The 17,179-nt window shown below is 44.9% G+C and overlaps 1 pseudogene; it reads right to left on the bottom strand.

Annotated features, from left to right (window-relative positions):
• Window positions 1-1,746: 1,746 nt before the first annotated feature.
• Window positions 1,747-15,554, bottom strand: LOC113902711 (annotated as a pseudogene).
• Between the last annotated feature and the right edge of the window lie 1,625 nt (window positions 15,555-17,179).

A 17,179-nucleotide genomic window follows, 5' to 3' on the forward strand; every position in this document is an offset into this window, starting at 1 on the left:
ATTTAATGAAATAACAGGTATGGAACACCTAGTACCGTGTGTGACACACAGGAGGCCCATAATAAATATCAGTTCCTTTGCCCCATTACTCGTGACCCTCTTCTCTCATCTCTCACCCCGCATCCCCCAGACCTAGAGCCAGCCATTGGCAGGGCAGAGAATGTAGCAGGAGGTACGCTGAGGCTAAGTCTCCACATGACCCTGACTGTGTTCTGTCACTTTCATGGAAGGACCACACGTCAGCAGGACCAAGGTGAAGGGGCCAAAGGAGAGGCGGCAGAAGCTCCTGCCCTTCTTTGCCAAGCAAGTGTGTTCTCTCTATACTAGGCAACCAGATGCTGTTGGTAGAAAGAAAAGATTAGGAATGCTGTCAAAATGTTCCAGAAGAAATGGCTACTGTCATAAATCCACTACCTAAAATACCAAACCCTGCTCAAGTCCCAGCTTGAGGGCAAAGCCTTGGCCTGTTTGCCCAGACCAGAAGCTGAAACAAAAGCAGTGGTCTGAGTGATGGCAGCAAAAAAGGGCAGGGTTCAAGATGGCTTCTAGGAGCCTTGGCACCAGGACTGTTGTTTCAGGATCTGCCCTTGGAGAAGAGCCACCACTTGACAGACAAATCAAGCACCAGGTCTGTGCCAGGTACAGGGCTTGATCATGATGAAGGGAACCAGTTCTCCAGGGAGGCAAGAATGGGCTGTGGGGCTTGGCTCTTCCTAGGAACTGAGCAAGCTGGGTGGATGAATGCATTGAACTCTGCAGAAAGATCTCATTTTTGTGTATCTCCTTTCTTCCTTCCTTCCCACTGTAGGGCAGTGTTAAGAGAAAGAGCACGGGCCTTAGAAATGTAATTGGCTTCAATTCTTACTCTGCCTCTGCTAGTTTTGTGACCTTGAACAAGTTACAACCCCTCTGAACCTTGGCTTCTGCATGTGTAGGAGGAGGACCATCATCTCTACACCAGGGAGTGGTAGCCAAGACTGAAGAAGCTAATCTAGATGTATCCTGAAGTATGGCATGAGTAACTATGACATGGGGACAAATGTTGTTTTACTTCTAGTAGCTATATGTTGATTTAAATATGCACTAGAAAAATAACTAACCTACCAAGCCCTTCTATAGATGCCATTGATTGGTAGAAGGCTAAAGTAGCTATACAAGTTAAAGGAAAAAAAGAAAAGAGAGCTGATTCAAAGAAAAATACTAAGTAGATGATGCCATACCTGGTGTGTAGATATGGCAAAACCCATGAATATGTTACGTGAGTGAACAAGGGTGGGAAACTGTCCAGAACCCAACACTGTGGCTGGCACATGGCAGGCCTTGAAGGGCTTTTCTCCTTCTTCCTCTTCTACTCCCAGGAGATGAAGAAGATCAAGGAAGGGAGGAAGGAGGGAGGAAGCAAACCGACTGACTTATGTACCTACTTGATTTGTAAGTCTACTTTAGCCCTACCCTTTAGTTCCATAGTTTCCCTTTATGTAGGAGTTGCCTGCTTACCTCTGTTTCCTCTCAGACGCATCTCTTAGCTTTCCTACTAGAAAATGATTCTTGCCTAAGTCTTCTGATGTAACCAGGTATTGGAAATTCTAACAATACCTATATAATAAATTCTACCTATTCTAAATCCTCATCTGCAGCACTGTTCAACAATCCTTTGGAGCTTTGCAGGAGAGAAACAGGTTTTTTTAAATGTATTATCATATGTAAGTACAAAAACTTTTCCAGTCATGTCACATAGAGATCATTTTATCCACTGCTCTGTTTGGGTGCCAGTCTCTTGTTGCTCTCCTCAGCGATGGTAAGGTTAGTACCCTTCCCACTGAAAGAGAGAGCCATGGTTTACTGCCTTTGCCAATAATGAAGATGTTTGAGAGCCAGGTGGCAAAGCTGTTGCCGTTGGTATCTTTCACATAAACTACATCAAAAGAACCTGGATGTCTCTCCAGGTTGATGATCACACCAATTCTTCCCAGGTTAGCACCTCCAGTCACCATGCACAGGTTACCAGTGTCACATTTGGTGAAATCAGTAATCTTGCCAGTCTCCAAGTTCATTTATTAGGTGTCAATGCACATTGATGTGGGGATCGGGGTAGCAGATATGTGAGCATCATGGGTCACCAGATGAGGGGTTCCTTTTGTCCCTACAAAGATCTTTCGCACTTTGCACACTTGTACTTGCCCTTCCCAAGTGTAATTCGATGAACAACAAAGCGACCCTTGGTGTCATAGATCAAACAAAAATTCTCTTGAGTCTTATTAATGCTGATGACATCCATAAAACCAACAGGGTAGATTATATCAGTGCAGACTTTGCCATCAATCTTAATGACATGTTGCATGCAAATCTTTACTTCATCTTCTTAAGTCTGTTCCTTAGAACTTAAGTCTGTTCCTTAGGAAAATAATTAGAGGGAGACATTCCCTCAGCTTGTGGGGACTGGTAGATGGATGGGGGGCAAACACACCAGTCAATTTATCCAGCATCCAATTCTTTGGAGCTGCTCTGCAATTCAGGTGCTTTTTGGGACCCTGAGGCTGTGCTAGGCACAAAGAGAGGGAGCTAAACATTTTAATGGATGTGAGAGAGAAAGAGACAGAGAGAGCATGTGTTACTTATGGGAGGAGAGGAAGCAGAATTCAGGAGGGGGAGATTGTGGGCCTTCAGACTTAGGTCCTGGCTCTTGAGTCTTTGGGACTGGCCTGAGTTGTCTTCCTGTTTCCTAATTGTTCTGGGTTTTTGTTTGTTTTCTCTCTTGAGGAAGTAGAAATTCAGGGAAAGGAAGTGATTTGCTCACAAAAACAGGAACTTAAACCTGAATATCTCATTTCTTGGTCCTATTTCTTGCATTCTGTCATACTGGGGTACTTGGGCTTTCCAGTCCTAGGAAAACCAAAGCAGTTCTTAAGAATAACCTCAGATGACAGGAACAAGATGGCAGAAGAGTAAGACGTGGAGCTCATTTTCTCTGCACAAAGATACCAAAACTACATCCACATGTGGAACAACTCCCAGACATTATATAAAATATGTACTAAATATATATTTAAATGTATATATTTGAAGACAATACATGACCACTACATATATATCAGAATGACCCAAATCTAGGACTCTGACAGCACCAAATGCTCGAGAGGCTGTGGAGCAACGGAGACTCTTATTTATTGCTCATGGGAATGCAAGCTGTCACAGCCACTTTGGAAGACACTTTTGCAATTTCCTGCAAAACTCAACATACTCTTACTGTAAGGAACTGAAATTTTATGTCCACATGAAAACCTGCACACAGAAGTTTATGGCAGCTTTCTTCATAATTACCTCTTGGAATCAACCAAAATGTCCTTCTGTGGGTACATGGATAAATAACCTGTTTTATGTGAGGAAAATGAGATATCATTCAGCACTAAAGAGAAATGAGCTATGGAGTCATGAAAAGACATGGAGGAGATTTAAAGGCATATTACTAATATAACCTAATTACTAATACAATCTGAAAAGGCTAAGCACTGTATGATTCCAACTATATGGTACTCTGGAAAGGAGAAAGCTATGGAGACAATAAAAAGGTCAGTGGTTGCAGGGATTGAGGAAGGGAGGGAAGAATAGGCAGAGCACAGAGTAATTTAGGGCAGTGAAGCTATTTTGTGTGATACTATAATGATGAGTACATATCATTATTCATTTATCCAAATCCACACAATATATAAAACCAAGAGTGAACCCTCATGTAAACTATGGACTTTGAGTAATTATGATACGGTAAAGTAATGCTCAAAATTCTCCAAGACAGGCTTCAGCAATACGTGAACCGTGAACTTCCAGATGTTCAAGCTGGTTTTAGAAAAGGCAGACGAACCAGAGACCAAATTGCCAACATCCGCTGGATCATGGAAAAAGCAAGAGAGTTCCAGAAAAACATCTATTTCTGCTTTATTGACTATGCCAAAGCCTTTGACTGTGTGGATCACCATAAACTGTGGAAAATTCTTCAAGAGATGGGAATACCAGACCACCTGACCTGCCTCTTGAGAAACCTGTATGCAGGTCAGGAAGCAACAGTTAGAACTGGACATGGAACAACAGACTGGTTCCAAATAGGAAAAGGAGTACGTCAAGGCTGTATATTGTTACCCTGCTTATTTAACTTATATGCAGAGTACATCATGAGAAACGCTGGGCTGGAAGAAGCACAAGCTGGAATCAAGATTGCCGGGAGAAATATCCATAACCTCAGATATGCAGATGACACCACCCTTATGGCAGAAAGTGAAGAGGAACTAAAAAGCCTCTTGATGAAGGTGAAAGAGGAGAATGAAAAAGTTGGCTTAAAACTCAACATTCAGAAAACGAAGATCATGGCATCTATTCCCATCACTTCATGGGAAATAGATGGGGAAACAGTGGAAACAGTGACAGACTTTATTTTTGGGGGGGGCTCCAAAATCACTGCAGATGGTGACTGGAGCCATGAAATTAAAAGACGCTTACTCCTTGGAAGAAAAGTTATGAACAACCTAGATAACATATTGAAAAGCAGAGACATTACTTTGCCAACAAAAGTCCATCTAGTCAAGGCTATGGTTTTTCCAGCCGTCATGTATGGATGTGAGAGTTGGACTGTGAAGAAAGCTGAGTGATGAAGAATTGATGCTTTTGAACTGTGGTCTTGGAGAAGACTCCTGAGAGTCCCTTGGACTGCAAGGAGATCCAACCAGTCCATTCTGAAGGAGATCAGCCCTGGGATTTCTTTGGAAGGAATGATGCTAAAGCTGAAACTCCAGTACTTTGGCCACCTCATGCAAAGAGTTGACTCATTGGAAAAGACTCTGATGCTGGGAGGGATTGGGGGCAGGAGGAGAAGGGGACAACAGAGGAGGAGATGGCTGGATAGCATCACCGACTTGATGGACATGAGTCTGAGTGAACTCCGGGAGTGGGTGATGGACAGGGAGGCCTGGCGTGCTGCGATTCATGGGGTCGCAAAGAGTTGGACACGACTGAGCGACTGAACTGAGCTGAATGTAGGTTCATCAGTTGTAGCAAATGTACCCTTTGGTGGGGGATGTTAATAGTAGGGGAGGCTATACATGTGTTGGGGCAGAGGTGAATGGAAAGTCTCTGCACCTCTCCCTAAATTTGGCTGTGAACTCAAAACTGCTGTAAAAGATAGTCTTAATTTCAAAAAGACAGCACATACACTGATAATCACAAAGCTCATATCCATTCTTACTAAAAGAATCCCAGTATTGCATGATGTGGCATGAGTCCCAGCATCCCTTCAGTCCAAAATGACAGAGCCACACAGGTTCTGAGCAATGAGATGTAAGCAGAAGTAAGCTGAGGAGGGTTTCCAGTAAAGCTTTTTTAAAGGATCACAGTCAGCAGGCAATACTCTTTGCCCTTTCACCTTCCTGCCAGAAACACAGGGGTCATACTTGGAGCAGCTGTCTATGAGCTTGAGGCCTGATTTAGGCTGGAACCTCAGAAGGGGGAACAGAGAGCTGGGAGGATCCTGGGTCCTTGGTATCAACTCTGGACAGCCTGGCCCAGAATTCTTATTTAGTAAGAATACAAAAGATGTTTGCTTAAGTCATCATTTCTCAGGTCTCTTTTACATGCAACCAATTGATGTTCCTAACTTAATATGTATTCAGTAAACAAATTCAATGAGTATACAGTGAAAAGTCTGTGTCTTTGTTTCTTTAACCACCAGACTCTCCGTCTCTTCCCTAGAGGAAAATCACTGTTACTTAAACCTTTTCAGTTATTGCTTAAGCACATACAAGTATGTGCAGGCATCACTGTGTGTGTCTGTTTTTTCAGTGCTCTTTTGATGATCATTTAAATCTAGAATCCTAAACCTTAAGCAGAGAAGGCAATGGCACCCCACTCCAGTACTCTTGCCTGGAGAATCCCATGGACCGAGGAGCCTGGTAGGCTACAGTCCATGGGGTCGCTAAGAGTCGGACATGACTAAGCGAATTCACTTTCACATTTCACTTTCATGCATTGGAGAAGGAAATGGCAACCCACTCCAGTATTCTTGCCTGGAGAATCCCAAGGACAGAGGAGCCTGTTGGGCTGCCGTCTATGGGGTCGCACAGAGTCGGACACGACTGATGCGACTTAGCAGCAGCAGCAGCAAACCTTAAGACTTACAGGTGTGAAACACATGAAGACCATTTTGTTGAGATTCTCAGGGGAGCTCAGAGAAAGGACCACACTTGTTGACAATCACTGTGTCCAAATAAGCATTTGGATGAGAGTGTGTAGAATGTGTGATGGTGTGGGGACTGAAGAGAAGCTTTGGCCTACTAACGGACACCAAGCCCCTCATTTCCAAGGTCTCCAACTGAGTTAGTGATGGAGCCAGGATTAGCATCCAAGTCTCTAGTCAATTTATTGCTCAAATGTCACTGAAATGTAATCATTAAGAACAGAGACTGTGAGCCAGAGGAAGTGCTCCTAGCTGCTTTCCTGGGACCAAAGCTGAAGAGAGGCCAGGTGTTTGGGGCCTGCTGGAAGCAGGTGGTGCCTAGGAAAAGCTTTATGCAGAGGGATGCCAGGACAAGCCTGAGCCCTCTATAATTTATAGCTTTCTTTATAGATGCATGAAACTAAGATCTGAATCTGATGAATTAGTAAATCCCCACTTGTCCATGAGAATTAAAGAATTGTTAGTATCAGATGCAATTGGTGAAGATGAAAACTGCCAATCAAACCCGTTTGCCAAGAACCAATAATTCAAACTAAAATAATTCATGTGACATAAGTCACATAAAAAAACTAAGTGACTTATGAGTATAAGTCACATATATATAATGAATCCATGTTCATTTCCCTATCCAGTATACAATAAGATCAAACCAGAATGGAAAGTGCACCCTTTGCACTCATTCAGAACTGCCTTGTTTGAAAAGGTGTGGATGACCCTGATGACTAAGCATGGTGGTTGGGTGGGAAAGAAAGACTGAGAGCTGGTCATGTGTGATTAAGCCTATTCCAGGCCTTTTCCCTGCTGAGAATGCCCTTTCCTCCAATTTTTGTTTGTTCACACCTACCTTTTAAGGTGTGGCTCAAATGTGTCTTTTCCATGAATCTTTCCTTGAGCCCCTTTCCACTGTGATTGCTCCCATCTCGGTGAGTTCGCAGAATGTTGCTGTACCATGTCATCCCATTTCTCTTCTCATCTCCTCTGTTAGACTATCAACATTTTAGAGGCAGGGGCTCTAAAGAATCTACCTGCATTGTGGGGGACCTGGATTCAATCCCTAGGTCGGGAAGATCCCCTGGAGAAGGAAATGGCTACTCACTCCAGTATTCTTGCCTGGAGAATTCCATGGACAGAGAAGCCTGGCAGGTTACAGTCCATGGGGTCGCAAAGAGTCAGACACAACTGAGCGACTAGCACTTTCACATTTCTTCTATTTTATTAATACTTTTTTTAAGAAAAATAAAAACCTTCTTGTTACATAATTTTACTTGCCTGTTAATAATTTATTATTGCCCATTCATTCTAGACAGCAGACAATACAGCAAAGCAAAATCAGGGAATGCAAATCATTTGCATTTTGTTGTACATTCGAGGCTTTTAAAATTCCTATATTTAATAACAAAAAAGAAGCAGACTCACAGATGTAGAGAATAAACTAGTGGATACCAGTGGGGAGAGGGAAAAGGGGGGCAATATAGAGATAGGAGATTAAGAGATACAAACTATTAGGTATGAAATCAGCTACAAGAATATATCATACAACACAGGGAATATAGCCAATATTTTATAGTAAGTATAAATGGAGTACAACCTGTAAAAATTGTGAGTTACTTTATTACTATATCACTATATTGTATACCTGTAACATATAATATTATACATTGGCTATACGTCAATTTTTAAAAATTCATACAGTTAAAATTTCTACCTTTATAGGTGTATCAAAATTGGGTCCTTCTATACATAAAGTTTTAAGATTTTCTTTCATGTTATTGTATATCAGTAACGTCAGTGATAATATGGTAATTTTTAATGAATGGTAATATGTTTTTCTGATTATAAAAGTGTGATATGATTTATAAAAATTAAGAGAATAGAAAATTGCATACAGTGTCAAGATTATCTTTTAATCACACCACACAGATAGACCACTATTAACATTCTTGTATATAGCCCTCGATACGCTGGAATACTAGATTTTCTTCTGAGAGCAAGTGTATGTATATGTATCACATTCATGTATACTTACTTAAATATATTCATTCATGTAAGTGTTTTAACTTAATATTAACATCTTTCAGTGTCAAATTCTTACATATCTACATCATCCCTTTTCTTTTAAACTAATGAATGAATTTATTTTTGGCTGCGCTGGGTCTTCGTTACTGCACTTGGGGCTTTCTCTGGTTGCAGCGAGCAGGGGCTGCTCTCAAGTTGCAGTACCCGGGCTTCTCATTGCAGTGGCTTCTCTTGTTTTGCAACACAGGCTCTAGAGCAAGGGGACTTCAGTAGTTGTGGCCCTCGAGCTCAGTCGTTGTGGCTCATGGGCCCTAGAGCACAGGCTCAATAGTCATGGTGAACAGTCTTAGCTGGCCCTTGGCTTGTGGAATCTTCCCAGACCAGGGATAGAACCTGCATCCCCTGGGCAGGCAGACAGAATCACTCTACCATCACTGTACCAATGTGTGGATCTGCCACAATCTAATATACTTCCTATTACTGAACATGGACTCTTTTTTTTCCAAAATATTTCCTCTTATTAACAAATTTTATGGATCATTGTGTTAAATACATTTGTATATGTGTACTTTGAAATGTTTTGGTACAAATTGCCCTCTGAGACGTGTTCATCTTTGAATTTCCCGAAGTGTCTAAAGAGAGCCTTGCACACTGTGGACATAATAAATTGGGATAAATGCATGGAATATAGAAAAATCTTTGCCTCTCTCTCTAATCTTTCTTCTTCTCTTTTGAGACCTCAGTGGAAGATCTGTTGATTCTTCGGGCACCATGGGAAGGGCCCAGGTTAGAGGCAGGACCAGTGCAAAGTAACTGCCTCAATTCCCTTAGCACTTTGGAGGCTGGGGAAATGGGCCCTGAGAGGGAGCATCTGGTTCTGAGCCAGCCTGTGGCTGAGCAGCTGAGCAAGTGTCAGAGAGGGCCCTGAGGCTATCGACTCCTAGCCCAGCCCTCCTTCCCCCTTCATACTCCCCTGGACAGCCCTTTACCTCTTCCCAAACCTGTAGATTCTTCATAAATCATATTTATATCAAGTAACTTATGTCAGGTGGCAACAATAAAGTGAAACATGGTACATACAAGTTACTTACTATAAATCATCCAGCACGTGAGTGACCCTGAAAATCTTTTTTCCCATTTATTATTAGCACTTGACCTGAAATGCAGAAGAAAGAGGACAAAATTTGGAGGCCAGAATTTTAAATTTGAATCTGGTCTCCATTCTCTCCCCTGTAACATGGCAATTGTACTAAAATCTGCTTCCTTAGGAACCAGGTAACGATCGGGGAGATGGTGAATATAAAAGCAGATGTTGTGATAATTGTACTGTATTTAACAATGTTGGGGCTTTCCTGATAGCTCAGTTGGTAAAGAATCTGCTTGCAATGCAGGAGACCCTGGTTTGATTCCTGGGTCAGGAAGATTCGCTAGAGAAGGGATCAGCTACCCACTCCAGTGTTGTTGGGCTTCCCTTGTGGCTCAGTTGGTAAAGAATCTGCTTGCAATGCAGGAGACCCTGGTTTGACTCCTGGGTCAGGAAGATTCGCTAGAGAAGGGATCGGCTACCCACTCCAGTGTTGTTGGGCTTCCCTTGTGGCTCACCTGGTAAAGAATCTGCCTCCAATTTGGGAGACCTGGGTTTGATCCATGTGTTGGGAAGATCCCCTGGAGAAGGGAAAGACTACCCACTCCAGAATTCTTGCCTGGAGAATTCCATGAATTGTATAGTCCATGGGGTCCCAAAGAGTTGGACACTACTGAGTGACTTTCACTTCACTTTACTTCTTAACAATGTTAATATTTTCTGCTATTGATAAGATTGAAAAATATTTCCCTACTCTTGCCAGCTCAACCAAGAGGCCTTTCTAAGGTGGGTTTCTTAACAGAAAGTTGGCAGCAGAAAGAGGGTGATGAACTGGAAGCATGCATTCTAATTTCGGGTGTCATGGCCTCAGTGCTCTCCTCGGAGGAAGGAAGTTCAGTTCAGTCCCTCAGTCGTGTCCGACTCTGCAGCCCCACGGAGTGCAGCACGCTAGGCTTTCCTGTCCATCACCAACTCCTGGAGTTTACCCAAACTTAAGTTCATTGAGTCAGTGATGCCATCCAACCATCTCATCCTCTGCATCCCCTTTTCCTCCCGCCTTCAGTCTTTCCCAGTATCAGGGTCTTTTCCAACGAGTCAGTTCTTTGTGTTAGGTGACCAAAGTATTGGAGTTTCAGCTTTAGCAGCAGTCCTTCCAATGAATATTCAGGACTGATTTCCTTTAGCATTTGCTGGTTGGATCTCCTTGCAGCCTAAGGGACTCTCAAGAGTCTTCTCCAATACCACAGTTCAAAAGCATTGATTCTTAGGTGCTCAGCTTTCTTCAGAGTCCAACTGTCACATCCATACATGACCACTGGAAAAACCATAGCTTTGACTAGATGGACCTTTATTGGCAAAGTAGTGTTTCTGCTTTTTAATGTACTGTCTAGGTTAGTGATAGCTTTTCTTCCAAGGAGCAAGCATCTTTTAATTCCATGGCTGCAGTCACCATCTGCAGTGATTTTGGAGCCCAGGAAAATAAAGTCTCTCACTGTTTCCACTGTTTCCCCATCTATTTGCCATGAAGTGATGGGACCGGATGCCATGATCTTAGTTTTCTGAAGGTTGAGCTTTAAGCCAGCTTTTTCACTTTCCTCTTTCACTTTCCTCAAGAGGTTCTTTAGTTCTTTGCTTTCTGACATCGGGGTGGTGTCATCTGCATATCTGAGGTTATTGATATTTCGCCTGGCAATCTTGATTCCAGCTTGTGCTTCATCCAGCTCGGCATTTCGCATGATGTACTCTGCATATAAAGAAGTTGGACAAATGACCTTTAACACTTTCCAAGCTCTGAGCCCACGCCAGCTATTCCATGACCTTAGGCAAATCATTTCTCTAAAGGCCTCAGTTCTCCCATCTGTGAAAGAAAGGGTTGGGCTGGATGACCTCTCTGGGTCGCTTCCTTTCTGAGGATTGACTCAACCCCAGAGACATGCCCTCTGTCCATTTTGCTTCCTGGTGCCCTTCTGGTGCCTGTGCTCTTGGGCAAATCGCCAGCCTTCCGGGTGGTGTCCCCCAAGCCACCAGGTGGTGGGCTGTGGCCTCCTCTCTTTCCTGGTTGGTTTTCCAGCCCCAACCGGAAAGAGGTGACTGAGTGACAGCTGGACAGATTGAACCACCCCTCCTGTTAAGAGATTACACACGTGTGCTGAGCGGGGCTGCCCCCTGCGGTCCCTTCCTCATGCCCAGGATCCATGTCCTCACCCTGTTCTGGGGCGTGGCTAGCCTCCCCCACCCTCCCCCACTGTTCTCACACTGGGTGCTCCCCATAACCTCATGTTCAGTCTTTTCCCAGAACGACTTGATTGCTGTCCTCTCTTTGATCTTTTCCCGCCTTCTCCTCAATAAGTAAGTCTTTTTTTAATCTCTGTAATTGGAGCCCGTCACTCGTTCTGCACCTCTTTTTAGCTCTTATCAGTCTCTGTGTTTAAGAAAAGTTCAGCTTCTCCCTAAACTGCTTCATGTCTTCCTCCCTGAGGGAAGCTCCCTGAAGGCTGGATGTCTGCAGTTCTGACTACCTTTGACCCCCCTCAACAGGCATTGTAAGAAATCAGTGCTGACATGAGCTATGAAGGACTTTTACACTTCTATTCTTCCTTCAGCATTTTGCTTTATTCGTTTGGGTGAGAGTGGGAAATGTGGGCATAAACACATTAAAGTCGAGGCTTTCATATTAGTTCTGCAGGGACGCTTCCTTCTGTTCAGCCCTGAGTTACTAATACTATCATCCCCAGAATCAGAAACACTCTCCTGAATGCAAGGTCCAGAGTCACTCAGATGTCACTGAACTGGAGGATTCATCAGGGACAGGGCAGCATAGAGAGGCCTCTGCTGTCTGGCAGACCTGGGTTCACATCCTGCTTTGCTACTTGGTTAGCTGTGTACCCTTGTCAAGTTCCTTAGCTTCTCTAAGCCTCTGGCTTCTTATTTATTAAATGGGATTGCATTGAAAATATCTTCCTCGGAGGACTGTTGTGACACTTAAAAGTCAACTGATGTGAAACTCAGCACAGAGCCTGGTGTCAGGAAAAGGTGGCCAACCATCCAGACCCACACGCTCCCCTCCTGAGTCAGATCATGTATCATTAGGTGCCTGATGAGTGACACAGGGCAAGTTGCAGAGGCTCGGGTGGAGAGAAGTCACTGCATCTTGTCACTTACATGTGTCATCACAGGATTCCTCAGGATGCTCTGGAGGGTGAGTGGTGCTGGCATCACCAGACCTATTTTTCAGAGGAGAAAACTTAGGCTCAGAGAGATTAAGTGATTTGCCTAAGGTCTGTGTGATTATAAAAATGTGTGCTTGTGATAAGTAAGAGTGTGTCTGAGGCTTAAACCTCAGTTTGCCTCTTTTAGCACCAGCCCTCTTTCCTGGAACAGCACACTGCATTGAGCACGAGGAGGGAAGATCTTTGGCTTGGTAGTGAGAGATCCTGATGCAGAGGAAATAGAGAAGGTGTTCCAGGCAGGGGCATTTTACAAATGGGTGTAGAGGCAGGGAAAACATATGGGATTCCAGGAAAAATGATTAGGTGTGTTTTGCTGAATAGGAGAGTTAATGTAAGAGTAGCAGAAAAAAAAAAACAGAATTCATTTGGACATACACTGGAGGGTCTTGAATGCCAGACTAAAGAACTTGAGCTGCGAGAGGCCCTGGGGAGCCACTGAAGGTTTCAGAAGAGGGGATGACCTGATCTCATCAAGGAGATGAGAGGTCTCCAAATTGTGACTCCCCAGGAATGGTTGGAGAAACTGATGCTTAATCTGAAGAAGAAAAGACTTGTTGGAAGGGAAGGGTTTTTTTTTTTTTGGCATATTTGGGGGAGCATGTGATCTTTGTTGGGTGAAGAGGGGACAGGTGGGTTTGTGTGGGGTCAGTGATGGATGGAAGAGAAGCAGTGAAGATCAATGGGCAGAAGCTCAAGGGAGATAGACTTTTTAGGAGGAACTTTCAGAGAGACAGACTTAGAGAAAGAACTTATGGTTGCAGGGGTAAGGATGAGGGGAAGGGATAGTTTGGGAGTTTGGGATGGACATGTACACATTGCTGTATTTCAGATAGATAACCAAGGACCCACGGTATAGCACAGGGAACCCTGCTCAATGTTATGTGGCAGCCTGGATGGGAGGGGAGAATGGATACATGTATATGTATGACTGAGTCCCTTTGCTGTTCACCTGAAACTCACAACATCGTCAATCAGCTATACCACAATACAAAATAAAACGTTTAGGAAAAAAAAGGAGGAACTTTCTAGTCCTCTCAATGCACTTTGAACTCCAGTTACTGAGAGCCCACCGCATGCGCTGGGCACAGTGATGCACTGAGCATGGAGCAGTGAAGCATACAGTAAAGCCCCTGCCCTCACAGACTTCCTGTAAAACAGGAAGGGGGACATGTGCCTTAAACAGAATCATCCCCGACATGGATGTTACAGGCAGAGCTGCCTGTTTCATGTAGGGACTGCTTTGAGACTGTGCATTCCCTGTCACCGGAGTTTTCAAGAGATATGTGTCAGGAAACAGGATTCTTACTATGGGAGAATGGCTGGGGGTTAGATGATTCTTATAAGGTTCTGTACCTTTACATGTGTTGTGAAATTTTCAGCAACTCTAAATCTCTCAATTAGAGGGAGAAAAAAGGCAAATGATCAATTAGTGTCTCTCTCTCTTTTTTTTAAGTCCATATTTGCACGTTCCATTCTAACTGGAGTCTGAGGTGCAAAGTGGGTGGCCAAGCAGGAATTTCATCCTGCGTGTAGCTGGGTGACTCCACCTGTGAATTGAAAATCATTTAGCTGAGATTGTGACAGCATGCAAATTACGGCCCGCCTGCAGGCTGGGGCTGCAGCTGCAGCCATGGTGCAATCCTCCAGCTGCTAACAGGGAGTCGATTCAGGCTGAGGACACAAGGCCCTGCTGCTGAGCAGTTAGAAGCTGCAGGGACCAGCAAGCAAGTGGCAGGCATGGGAGGAGGCAACCTGGCACCACCCTATCTATAGGGGAGTGTCATATCTATGACTTCAGGGTTTGAAGCCTCACGACAGTGCTGAGAGGTGTCTGGGTAGGCTGACGGGAAAACTGAGGCTCAGAGAAGGAAAATGACTCTGCAAACCACACAGCGGGTAAGCCCCAGAGCCCGGCTTTCAGTTGGGGTTTCTGAATCCAGCATGGGCATCTTTCTGCCACACCACCTTGGGGTCAAGAGTGATCAGCTACAGATCCTTCCAAGGGGATGCCAAGGGGTCATTGGGCAGGCACCATTGTCCACACTGTGGGTCCCATTGCAAAATCTATGACACTTGGGAGTGCTTTAAGGGCATTGAGAACACCGATAACATCAGCATGAAGGGGCTACGCTGAGCGGTGCCAGAGGCGGTGCTGAGCACTTGTGTTCATGCTCTCCTTTGACCCTCCCTGAGCTTCTAGCTTAGCTTTACCCATGTGAAAACCAGGACTCTGAGAGGAGGGCTATGTCAGAGCCAGAGTTTGGACCCAGATCTGTGTGATCTCAGAGTATAAGGGCAGAGCTGCCTACCTGTCATCTGACAGGTTTCCCTGCCAGGTCACTGAAAGAGATGCCAAGGGTCTAGTTCTTGGCTCTCAGGCCAACAACAACAGCAGTAATAAGCAACTCCCCCATCCATTTCTTTATCCCTCTCTTGAGGGCATGCACAGCCCTTTACATCCACTCATTCCCTTGGATTCACACAGCTCTTGGGTTTCTGGCAGGACTGATTCAGCGTAGTGAGACCCTTGCCCAGAGTCTCAGCCAATCCCACAGCAGGGACCAGGACCCATGCCATACACCCAGCTGCTGATCAGGGTCCAGCTCACTTTGCTGTTACCTCTCTATGCTCTGCTCTCTTGTGGATCATCTGCAGGAGCCAACAGCGACCACATTCCATGGGGCCATGGATGCAGAGCGGCCAGGCCTGGGAATGGCTGACCTACCACCTCACTTAGGCAGCCAACCTCCAGGTTAAGCAGAAAGACTCTGGAGTCACTCACATAGGGGTGGGAATTTCTCCCTCCTGTAAGACAGCAGAGGTAATGGCACCTATGCCATAGGACTGATCTGAAGACAAGAAAAGGTGACACACGTGAAGTGTTTAGCCAATGCCTACCCAGGTTGGGTTCTACACTGACGGGAATTATTATTTCCAACTTTACATCGATTGATTGATCCACGCATTCAAAAATAGGTGTGCTCCTGCCATGCGACATGCCCATGTTCGGTTCTGAGAAGACGTGAGTAACACATAGCCTGGGCCTTTCGAGAGTGAGTGATGGGGATAGATGTAACCAGATGCCCCAGTGTGGGAGACGCATGTGGTAAGAGAGGTCCTAACAGGCACCAAGTGCTGTGGGAGCCCAGATGACAGAGAGGATAGACGTAACCAGACAGCCCCAGTGGGGGAGACGCATGTGGTAAGAGAGGTCCTAACAGGCACCAAGTGCTGTGGGAGCCCAGATGACAGAGAGGATAGACGTAACCAGACGGCCCCAGTGGGGGAGACGCATTTGGTAAGAGAGGTCCTAACAGGCACCAAGTGCTGTGGGAGCCCAGATGACAGAGAGATGACGTAACCAGACGGCCCCAGTGCGGGAGACGCATGTGGTAAGAGAGGTCCTAACAGGCACCAAGTGCTGTGGGAGCCCAGATGACAGAGAGATGACGTGGATTTCCTTTTTCCCATCCGCCTTATTCAGTCTCATCTTTCTCAGGGTCCAGCGTTCCCATCTTCTCCCTAAAGACCTAATTGTGTCATGGTGCTTTCCCACTCCAAGTCTGGCGGAAGCCTTGAGAAGTTTCCTCTCTGTCACAAAGCCTTGGAGCATTATCATTATATTTTAAAACTCCCTTGTCTATCACAGGAAAGCTTGGAACTTGTATATAGCCACCATGGGATCTTTAAATATATATATATATATACATATACCCTTAAAACAACAAACAAGCAAACAAAAAATGTAGAATGAGAGTCTCCCCCCCCTCTTAATTTTTTAAAACTGGTGTAGAAGCTGGGCTCAGAGAAGGCCCGTGACTTGCCCTCCAGTTTTACAGACAACGTGTGGCAGAACCAGAATGAAGTCGTGTCACAGTATAGCTTCACTGGCTGTCCTCACTGCCTCACTGAAAAGAATGATCCTCCCTCCCCCCACTCCCAGGAGACCCAGGTTCAATCTCAGGGCTGGGAAGATCCCCTGGAGAAGGGAATGGCAGCCCACTCCAGTATTCTTGCCTGGAGAATTCCATGAACAGAGGAGCCTAGCAGGCTACAGTTCAAGGGATGGCAAAGAGTTAGACACAACTGAATGACTAACACTGACCCCAACCCCACATCTGGAATTAAACTGACATCTGATTCCAGATGACAACTGGATTTAATCCACATGGTACACATCCATGCACTTTCCACTCACATCACTTCATTTGATTACTCCCCCACATCTTGAGTTGAGAAGAGTGGATGGGCCTCCCCTCAAGTCACAGACAAGGCTTCCAAGACTTCAAGGTCCAGTGATGGCCAGGACCCAGCCAGCATTGGAACCGAGTGCTTCTAACCACAAATCACACGCCATTTCTGGCACACAGCAACCTGTACAGTGAACTGTGATGAGTATCTCACGCCCCTCGTGCAAGTGGAGACCACTGGCATGTCAGGACGATGAGAAAGCATTAGGCAATTTTCTGCTCTAGGTTCTGCAGAGACTTTTCTTTGACCCCAGGGGACTTCTCAGCATCAGCTCTGGACAAGCATTACATCATTTCCTGAAACCTGTGATCCAGGAAGTAGTTCATCTTGAAAAAAATAATAAAATCAAACTCTGCATTTTTTTTTCTTATCTCCCCT

This window comes from Bos indicus x Bos taurus, chromosome 13 (genome assembly GCF_003369695.1).
Source record: "Bos indicus x Bos taurus breed Angus x Brahman F1 hybrid chromosome 13, Bos_hybrid_MaternalHap_v2.0, whole genome shotgun sequence".
In the NCBI taxonomy this organism is placed as follows: domain Eukaryota; kingdom Metazoa; phylum Chordata; class Mammalia; order Artiodactyla; family Bovidae; genus Bos; species Bos indicus x Bos taurus.